Source organism: Bos mutus, chromosome 13, assembly GCF_027580195.1.
Source record: "Bos mutus isolate GX-2022 chromosome 13, NWIPB_WYAK_1.1, whole genome shotgun sequence".
Lineage (NCBI taxonomy): Eukaryota > Metazoa > Chordata > Mammalia > Artiodactyla > Bovidae > Bos > Bos mutus.
In genome coordinates, this window is record NC_091629.1 from 46,003,772 (window position 1) to 46,012,739 (window position 8,968).

Genomic DNA, 8,968 nt, shown 5'->3' on the forward strand with positions numbered 1-8,968 from the left:
CCTCCTAAGGGCTAAAGTCCCACAAGTCCCTTCCCTTGGAGATCACCTGGACTGAGAATTCATAGAAACCTCAGGCAGTGGGGAGAAGATTTCTGGGGCAGGAGTGCATGGGATGCAAATTCAAATCCCTCCCATTAATGAAAAGAAGAGATGTAGAGGCGATGGACAGTAAAGCATGCCTAGGACTCTGGGAAACCAAAGAGTGTAGGCCCTGCCTATAGCAACTAAAATTCAGAATTTTGAAAAATCCAGTCCTGGCCAATCGAAACACTTTTATATGACCCATGGGCCAGCAGTTTGAAACCTGGTTCAAAATGTTGATATGGTTCTGGGAAGCCCTGAAGAGTCTGGAAACTCCTTTGAGACTTTTCTAGTCCAACCCTAAACCCCCATGGCTTAGCCACGTGAGAGCAGGCCCTGTGCCCTCTCAGCTGAAAAGGCCAGGGAAGTCTGGGCATCTGTGAGGTCCCTGGTTTGGGAACTATCCACCAATAAGGGCTACAGGCCCCTCCACAGCCTGAGAGGGGCAGTGTAAAACCCAGGATCTCCAGTTTGGGGCCCCCAGTTAGGAAGAAAGTGCTCTGGGTTGAGAGAGAGTTCGGGTATAGGCAGAGAGGACTGAAGGCCAGGAGCCAACTGCCCCCATCCTGGGCTGGGCCATGCCACTCTTTGACAGGCACCCTGAGGATGGCCCCCTCCCAGGTATGGCCTGCAGGCGGAGGAGCTATCCGTTTCTGTACTTCTGTGCTTCGTGATGTGTCAACGAAAGATTACAATGAGTGCCAAGCCACATGGGCAGCCGTGGAGATGGGGCTGGTGATGCCACTTCCCAGCCAGAGGGGCTTCTGAGACCCTGGGGCTGGGCTGATGTGCCCTTCTGGTTGGGGAGGGGCTAGGACATTCCCAGTTCTTAGTTGCTACAGGTAGAGGTGGGGAGGAAGACAGGAAGTTGTGGAAGTGGGAAAGGAAGTCCTGATCTAGGGATGGCCTGGTTCCTGGAAGTAGAAACCTTCCCCCCGCCACCCCCCACCCCGCTCCCCCACAACAGGGAGCGCAGAGGAGAGGGGCAGAGTCCTGCTGTGCCCTGCCTCCTTTACCCTTCCCTTCTCCCAGCAAGAAGCGGGCTGCCTTCTTCCCAGCAATCCTGGCCTTTATTCTATGCACAATCATTGTAAGGGCACCCCCAGGCCAGGCTGAAGGGATGGGGGCCCTGGAGCACCTGCAATAATTCCAGAGTGGTGGGTAGCTTGAGACAAAGTGAGTGAGAATGGCACCAGGTAGAAAAAGGATGTTCTTCCATCTCCCTTTTCCCCCAATCCCAGAATCCAAAACAGACCTGTCTCCACTGGGCTAAATAATCAAACTTGGAGGGACCCTATCTGAACAGCCCCCCAAATCCACTGTTTTTTTTTTAAACCAGTCATAAACTAGCTGGAAGGGACTCGAATGATTCCCAGAGCCCTCTTTATTATTTTCACCCCTTAGGATCCTACAGTTCGAGAGATCCACCCCGCCCCCCCCAAACGAGCCTCACTTCTTGAAGAATAATTTTCCCACATTAAATGAACTCAAGCTGAGCTTCTGAATGCAGATAAATGCTTCCACAGCCTTGAGTTACCTTTTAGGGCTTAAAGGTGGGAGGAATAGCTGCCTTCTGTTGGCATGTTTAATATACAATATTCAAGAGCATTTGTGGGCCCTCATTTCTGCCTCTGGGACCCCAAGTTAGGAATTAGTGGCTTGTTCATCCAGCATCTGTTTTACCAAAGGAGAAGGCCCGGAAGACACGGCCAGAGGAAAGGTCAGTGAGTTTATAGCAGGGTAGGACCAGAACCCAGGTTCTTTGAGGTCCCATCCGAACACCCCAGCCCTGATGCCTCCCCTCCCATTTCTTTGCCAACTCCAGGAACCACTAGCCATGCCTGAGGGGCTGAGTTCCCTCCTTCAGCACAATTCCGGGCGATTCTCCCCTCCAAGTTCTTTCTGCCCCTCCTAATCGGCCCCCAACCCTTTTACCCACTTGTGCTTCCCATTCCAGTCCCACCTCCTGGTATTTACTACATCTGTGCCATCCTCAGTCCTGGACCCCACTCACCCTTCTGCCCTTCCCCTAGGAGGGGGAGGGGACCCCAAGCTGGGACTTCTGTACTGAGACTCTTTTGTACACCACAAACTTTTTGTATATTTTTAATTTTGCTGCGACATGAGATATTAAAAGTCATTTCAGTACGTGCTGTTTGTGTCCTATTGTTTTGGCTATTCTGGGCCAGAGAAAGGAGATGAGGAAGGAGGGTGCGGGGAGGAAAGATACCCTCTGCCACATCCCCTGTGGCTCTTGGGGCTGTTAAGAGACAGAGGCACTTGGTGGCAGTCCACAAAGCTCCCTGTTGATTTGACAAAGCCTCAATCACTCAACCAGAATGGTTCAGTTCAGTTCAGTTGCTCAGTCGAGTCTAACTCTTTGTGACCCCATGGGCTGCAGGACACCAGGCCTCCCTGTCCATCGCCAACTCCCGGAGTTTACTCAAACTCATGTCCATTGAGTTGGTGATGACACCCAACCATCTCATCCTCTGTCATCCCCTTCTCCTCCTACCTTCAATCTTTCCCAACATCAGGGTCTTTTCAAATGAGTCGGTTCTTTGCATCAGGTGGCCAAAGTATTGCGGTTTCAGCTTCAGCATCAGTCCTTCCAATGAATATTCAGGACTGATTTCCTTTAGGATGGACTGGTTGGATCTCCTTGCAGTCCAAGGGACTCTCAAGAGTCTTCTCCAACACTGCAGTTCAAAAGCATCAATTCTTTGGCACTCAGCTTTCTTTATAGTCCAACTGTCACATCCATACATCCAGAATGGTGGGTGGGACCAAACTCCCCATTTTACAGATAAGGGGAAAAAGAGACTGGGGACAGACTTGCTAGAGGCAACAGGATGAGTCCATGGACAAAGTCAGGACCTAGACCGAAGTTCCTGATGCCACTAAAATAAATGTTTATTGTGTACCTACTATGTTCCAGGCACTCTTCTAGACACAGTGAATAAGAAAGATATAAAACAGTCATGATCGCTCCCCTTATGGAGCTTACATTCTAGAAGGTATTGCCCTTAAATGATCTGCTTACCTCCAGTGTTTCCACCCTCTAATCCAGTGGTTCTCAAACCTTAAAATGCTTGGAGTAGAGGGGGATTATTTAAAATGCAGATTTCTGGACTTCTTTGGTGCTCCAGGACACAGGTTTGATCCCTGGTCCCAAAAGATCCCACATGCTGCGGGGCAGCTAATCCGGTGCATCACAACTACTGAATCCAAGCTCTAGAGCCGGTGCTCCACAAGAGGAGCTGCCTCAGCGAGAAGCCCACAGACCGCTTCCAGAGAAAGCCCAGGCACAGCAATGACGACTCAGTGCAGCCAAAAATAAATAAATAAAAAGGAACATGGGGCAAAGTTTGCAATTAAAATTATTATAAAAAATAAATAAAATGCAGAGTTCCATCTCCATGATTGGAGGGTGGATACAGCATGCCTGGGAATATGAATTTTAAAGGCTCTCCAGCAGATCTGGTGCAAGGGGGTCTGAGAACCTCTCTTTGAGGACACTGCTTTAATGCCTTCTCCCTCCAATCTGATTATGACATTTCCTGACTTTTTAATCTCCTGTGGCTCCCCAGGGCCTTCAGGATAAAGATTGCCAACTTTGAAAAAATGTACAAGGCAAAAACTGTGAGTCAAGTTTATTCAGCATCTTTTTGAGGACTATAGCCCAGGAGACAGCCCCTTAGCTAGCTCTGAGAAACTGTCCGAAGAAGTGGGGTTGGGGGTTAGTTTGGCATTGGGAGGATATGTGCAACCAAGTACACAACTCTGTAGAATGTTGCCGTTAGACTTAAGGAACAGATATCTTAGTTAATGGTCTTAGTGCTTTTCTAAGTATGAGAAGATGCAAGAATCCAAATTCATAAAAATTTCGCCTGAAAATATCTAACTATCTTAAAGTCTGTTTTGCCAGTTTTCCCAGAGCATAGAGTACCTCATTCCTAACCTCATTTCAGGGTGTATTAAAGGTCAGTGACTGCACTGGCTAATGACTCAATTTTTGTACTGCCAGATAGCTGGTGACTTTCTTTAGGTAAGATCAAACCCCTTGCCTGATGCTGACTTTTCATAACTAGACCCAAAATATCTCTTGATCCTTGTCTCCAACATTATCATACCTGGCCCTCATAGCTTCACAGTCTTATAGCTTCTCCAAACCTCCACCTTCCTGTTTCTATGAGCCTCTCTTGGGTGCCACCCAACGGCTTTTCTCACCATGGTCTCAGGTACAGCCCCATTTCCTAGGAGCCCACAGCCCAAGTGCTCAGGGCGTAGAGCCTCTCCCTGGCCTCAGGATGCAAGTCACGATTGAATTGGCCTAAGACAGAAATCTCAAAGTGTGGACCCCAGACCAGCATCACCAGGAAATTTGTTAGAAATGCTGATCCTCAGAGCCCACCCCAGACCTGCTGAATCAGCCAGTGTGGGGATGAGGAGCAGCATTTTTTTTATAAGCCTTCCAGGTGATTCTGATGCACACCCAAGTTTGAGAACCACTGGTCCAAGATAATTCCCCTGATTGAGGATTGATGGGGGCAGGGGCATGTGACCAATTCAGTGAGGCAGAGTCTGCTGTATGTCCTCAGTATCCACACACCCTTTTCTCTATAAAGGGCTTTTTAGCTGAGCACATGGCCACTGTAGAGCAGAGGACTGTATTTCCCAGCCTCCTTTGCAATTAGTTGTTGCCATGGAAACAAGTTCCAGCCAATGGGTTATGAGCAGTAGAACTGTGCTACTTCCAGGTCATCCCCCTAGAGGGAGGAGCTGTGCTCTCCTCTAGCTCAGTTTACCCTTCCTACTGGCAGCTTAAAGTTGAGAGCAAAATCCTAGAATGGTGGAGCAGTGAGACAGGAAGCCCCTGGGTCCTGGACACATGGATCTGCCATACCTGCCCTAGACTGCTTATGTGATGGAAGGGATCAACTTCTATCATCTTTAAGCCACTGTTTGGGGGTCTTCATGACAGCAGAAATATATCCTGGCTAATACATCTGACCCCTGGACTTCTAAGGGGAGTCTTTTGAAGAATCTCTGGGAAAGGTTTCCTTCTCAACAGAAAGAAGGCCTCCTCAATAGTTGATAGCATCAAAACCAGAATAATGATGAAGAGTGTGATGTCTGTATTGCTACCCTTTCTCCAGCTGTGCTAGTTTGCTAGGATTCCTGTAACAAGACACGATAGACTGGGCAATTTAATAGAAACTTATTTTTTCACAGTTCTGGAGACTAGAAGTCCAACATCAAGCTGTCAGCAGGACTGATTTCTTCTAAAGCTCTCCCCTTGGCTTGCAGATGGCAGCATTCTCACCGCGTCCTCACGGGGCCTTTCCTCTGTGTATATGCGCCCCTGGTATCTGTGTCTTCAAATTTCCTCTTCTTATAAGGACACCAGTCAGATTAGATTAGAACCCACACTGTGGCCTCATTTCAACTTAATCACCTCTTTAAAAGCCTTATCTCCCCAAACAGCCACCCTTGGGGTACCGGGTGTTACAGCTTCAACATACAAATGTGGGAGGGACAGAATTCAGCCTGTAACACCAACAAAGCAGAAGATGTAAGAAACTTGATGCCATTCTTTTTTTTTTTTCTTTTTTCGCATGAGGAAATCTTTTAATTATATAAAGTAATACAAACACTAAACCGAAGAAGGGATTTAAAAAACCCATTTAGAAATAATGTGTACTGCCTTTTCAGAGTGAGCTCCAAGGCTGTGTACGTTCCTGGTAGAATTTCTCTCTCACTGGTTTGGTGTTAATGGTATTTTACTTTTTCCTCTCTTAAGCCTGATCTTTTCTTTTTAAAAAAATTGTTTTTTTAAATTTTGTATTGGGGTATAGCTGATTAACAAACAATGTTGTGATAGTTTCAGGTGAAGAGTGAAGGGACTCAGCCATAAGTATATTTATACCCAGATCAGATCAGATCAGATCAGTCGTTCAGTCATGTCTGACTCTTTGCGACCCCATGAACCGCAGCACGCCAGGCCTCCCTGTCCATCACCAACTCCCAGAGTTCACCCAGACTCACGTCCATCGAGTCAGTGATGCCATCCAGCCATCTCATCCTCTGTTGTCCCCTTCTCCTCCTGCCCCCAATCCCTCCCAGCATCAGAGTCTTTTCCAATAAGTCAACTCTTCGCATGAGGTGGCCAAAGTACTGGAGTTTCAGCTTTATCATCATTCCTTCCAAAGAAATCCCAGGGCTGATCTCCTTCAGAATGGACTGGTTGGATCTCCTTGCAGTCCAAGGGACTCTCAAGAGTCTTCTCCAACACCACAGTTCAACTCCCCTAAACTCCCCTCCCACTTGAAATCATTCTTGAGCTGCTCAATTAACCAGCCCTGAAATCACTTACCATTGGGCTTTGTCTTGGGAGATGATAAATGTTCTTTATGTATAAGCCACCTTTGATCGGATAGTCTATTCTTAGCAGCTCAGAGCATCACATCTCAGGCACTGACTGTTTGTTCACACCATTCCTTCTGCCTGGAGTGACCTTCCTGTACACACACCCTTCAAATCCTGCTTCCCTTCAAACCCCGTTTGCCACAGGCTTGGTGAATGGCTCTCGATTCTGCTTTCCCCAAACAAGCTGCTTGCCTTGAGTCAGAGTTCTTTGCCTGTCTGTCTTTCTTTCTCACTAGATCAAGGGTCAGCATATGCACTGGCTGCCACATCCTCCACCCACCCACTCACCATCCCTTGGCAATCCCCTTTCCACTGGGAGATTTGGTTTTTATAATCAGCACTCCAGGGCAGCCCCTGCCAATCAATTGGAGGTGCCTCAAAAGACGTGAATTCTATTTGCCAAGACTGTCAAGTCTTCAGGGCACAGACTTTGTTTTACTCGCCTCTTCTTTGATTCACAAGCAGCTTTATTATTAAGTGTTACCATTGTATGCTTCTGATCCCATTTAATTCCTGCAGCAGCCTCCTGAGGCAAGTATCATTATTCTGCTTTTGATGCGTGAGATTCTGGGACTCCAAGAGAGAAACTATCTGTTCAAGGTCATACACATTTGAACCTAGGTCCACCTGTCTTTGGGTTTCCCTGGTGGCTCAGATGGTAAAGAATCTACCTGCCAATGTAGGAGAACATCTAGGAGATAGGGGTTCCATCCCTGGGTTGGGAAGATCCCCTGGAGAAGGGAATGGCTACCCATTCCAGTATTATTGCCTGGAGAATTCCATGGACAGAAGAGCCTCGTGGGCTACAGTCCATGGGGTCACAAAGAGTTAGATACAACTGAGCAACTAACACACTTTCCACTGACTTGTACTAAGCACCTGATCTGTTCATGGTCCTGGGCTGGGACTGCAGAGAACACAGAGATGGTTTGCTGTTTTGAGTGGCATTCAGAACACTGGTCATGTTCGAGCTCCATAGAAGTTCATGGATGTTTGGAGTTAATCCAGGAATAAGAGACGTCCCTGTTTTACACAGAGGGAATGTGAGGCTCAGAGAGAAGAAAAGGCTTGCAAAAGCCATCATGGAGGTGCCAGAGCAAGAGACCACATCTCATTCCCAGCTGCCATCTGAGGGTGGGAATTTGGGACCAGCTCAGGGGTTAACTGGGAGGGTGATGTCCAGGGCGGTCAGGGATTGGCTAGTACATCCTGGCCTCTTCCTGTTAGCCCGCAGGCAGAGGCTTTCACTTCCTGCTGTAGGGACATGACCGGCAGGATGTCAGGGAACAGGGAGGGTGGCTGTGTGAGCTATCACTGAGCAGTCTGGACCATTTCCCCACCTCCGAAAGAGGGAGGAAGAGACAGAGGGAAGGCTGGTGTCTGAGAGTCTTCTGCAGCTCTCACACCCAGAGGCAGTAGGGAGCTATGAGCTTTGCTCCCACGGGCACTGGCCTGGCATACTGGGGTATTTAAAAAAAACTTCCCAAACAATCCTATGCATGGGCCCCTGCACTTCACAGTTTCCGACTGCCTTCTCATCCACGGCCTGATATCTCTCCTGTCATACCTCTGACTGCAGGACAGAGTTTGGGGGCTTATTGTTTCCAGTGGAAAGATGAGGAAGCTGAGACCCAGAGAGGTTGCAATAAGCAGCCTGCTTGCATCATATAGCAAATCAGTTCCAGGACTTAGTTCTCCAGAACCGAGTGGTCGGGGCAAGGTGAGGAGGGATCACTCAGAACCTTTCCCATTGCTCTGGGTGGGCCACGCAGAGGGCATAGGCCCAAGAGGTAAGTAACCAGGCTTCAGATCAGAGCCAGACCAAGCAGAAACTCCAGGCCCTCGTCTCGTTTACTGTGTGCCCTCCTTGGGTTCACCTCTGCACTTGAGTCTGTTTTAAAAATCTGGGTAGCACATATAGGGCTTCCTTGGTGGCTCAGATGGTAAAGAATCCACCTGAAATGTGGGAGACCTGGGTTCGATCCCTGGGTTGAAAAGATCCCCTGGAGAAGGGAATGGTGACCCACTCCAGTATTCTTGCCTGGAAAATTATATGGACAGAGAAACCTGGCAGGCTACAGTCTATGGGGTCACAAGGACTTGGACATGACTGAGCGACTAATATACATACAAACACAACACATATAATAATGGCACACCAGTATTGTGAAGAATAAGTGAGATGAAATACATAAAGGGCTCAGTCCAGAACCACAAAATGAGCCCCGCTTCCCTAGTAGTATTCTCTCAAGAGACAGTAAAACAGCCCAGAACACGCAGATACACAGATAGGTGAAGAGTTAATGTTTATTGAGTACTTCACGTGTTCCAGGAGTTTTTCTAAGTGAGTTTAATTCTTACAAGTTCACTCTGAGGGCCAGGCTGATATTGTACCCATTTTACAAATGGGGAAATGGAGGCACAAGAGGTTACAGACCCAAGGTCATAATCCTAGTAA